Genomic DNA, 1789 nt, shown 5'->3' with positions numbered 1-1789 from the left:
GGTAACAGACCTGCCTCATATCAAAACCTAAAAAAGACAAAAATAATTCAACAAACATAGTCTCTCTTCACACAGCTTTGAATAAAATATAATTTACACATTAAAAAGTAATAAAATTTAATAACCATCAGATCCAATGCAAATACCACACCTGTCAAGAAATAGAAGTTTTCCAGGATCACCAGGGTCTTTCCACATTTTAACTTCTAGTTACTCTCCCCTTCTCCTCCATATGTTACCATCATCTAGACCTCTAACATTATCTTGGCATCTAATGTAAACTATAGTTTAGTTTTGCCTGTTTTGGAAGTTTATGTAATTAGAACAATGCAATATAAATTCTTTGTGTTTAGCTTATTTTCTCCAAGTTCTTGTGTGAGTCACCCAAGAACTCATCTCCATCTTCTTGATGATGACTAGGCTAGATGTAAACTACTATGACTGCTGGATAAGACCCATTCATTGACTTGAATCACTTGGGGTCCAGTTTGGATACTGGAATGGGGTCAACTTTCCTGAAAACAAAATGGATCATAATGATTATGTCAGGAAATTTTGAGGCATAGAACTTTTAGAAAGATGAACTTTGGCTGACTCCTTTCACTACCTTTTGTATATTTTTTATCTTGCTTCCTTTTTCCCTTAAGATATGTCTTTACGAATGAGGTTACCATGAAGTCTAACAATTCACAGCTTAAAAGAATAAACATGTATTATAACACTTAGTTTCTGAGGGTTAGAAATCCTTCAATAACTTGGCAGAATTGATATGACTCAGGTTCTTTCATGAGGTTGCTGTCAAAATGTGGACTGGGGCTCTGTAGTCATCTGAAGGCATGACTGGGGCTGGTAATTCGGCTTGCAAGGGAGGTCATTACATAGCTGTTTGAAACAGACTTGATTTCCTTGCTAGCTGTTCATAAGAGGCTTCAGTTCTGTATCACATGGTCCTTTCAACAATGCTGCTCTGATGCGATACTGGCTTCCCCCAGATCAAGTGATCTGAAAGAGAGAAAAAAGGAGGAAGCCATAATTATCTTTTATGATCTAGTCTTGGTAGGGGTATATTATCTTGTCCACTGTATTCTGCTGGTCACACAGATCAACCTCCACACATGTGGAAGGGAAGTATACAAAGGTATGTGCACCAGCAGGTGGTAATCATTGGTGGACATCTTGCAATTTGGCTATAACACCTACTTGATGAATTTTTACTTTTCATAATGAACAGTGATAATATAAGACCTAACTGTTTTAGTACTTAAAATTTATAAGTGCATTTACAACTGTGATACTGTGACCTAAAAGGATAAGGCAAAGTGGACAATAAGGTTGGCGCCTCCAAAATCTCATTTTACACATTTTGACAGGTATTGACAAACGATGGCCCATGAACCAATTTTGTCTCACCATCTGCTTTTGTGAATAAAATTCTCTTGCAAAACAGCAAACCATTCATTTACATATTATCTATGTCTTCCTTTGAACTGCAATGGCAGAGCTAAGTAGTTTTAACAGAGACTGGCCTACAAAGTTGAAAACATTTGCTATCTAGTTCTTTAAAGAAAGCTTTCCATTCCATTTACTAAGATGTAAAAAAAAAAAAAAATGCTCTAAAAATATGAAAATAAAAAAGGGAGATTAAATGTTCTAAATATTTCCAGGTTTATTTAATTTAAAGACATCATAAGGCGCCAATGAGCATACTCATATTATGTCCTTAAGAAGGGCAAATAATATGATACAGCATGTGTAAGATCATTCAAATGAGAAGTCAGTGGCCAAGAAC

At 35.6% G+C, this 1789-nt stretch overlaps 1 protein-coding gene across 2 annotated transcripts in view; it reads right to left on the bottom strand.

The window, feature by feature from the left end:
* The window catches only part of LOC105306757 (natural killer cells antigen CD94-like), a 33652-nt gene that overhangs the window by 17828 nt on the left and 14035 nt on the right, over nt 1-1789 (bottom strand). Inside the window, exon 7 of one of the 2 annotated variants that reach the window (XM_011381942.1) lies at nt 791-1002. The exons of the other annotated variant lie outside the window; for it this stretch is intronic. The gene's annotated coding sequence lies outside the window, so the exon portion shown is untranslated. Of the gene's footprint in view, nt 1-790; nt 1003-1789 lie in introns of those variants that run through there. 2 annotated transcript variants of the gene reach the window in all.

The sequence above is a fragment of the Pteropus vampyrus genome, unplaced genomic scaffold (assembly GCF_000151845.1).
Source record: "Pteropus vampyrus isolate Shadow unplaced genomic scaffold, Pvam_2.0 Scaffold460, whole genome shotgun sequence".
Lineage (NCBI taxonomy): Eukaryota > Metazoa > Chordata > Mammalia > Chiroptera > Pteropodidae > Pteropus > Pteropus vampyrus.
Note: the sequence above shows the minus strand (reverse complement) of the source record. Positions and strands in the feature narration are given on the sequence as shown.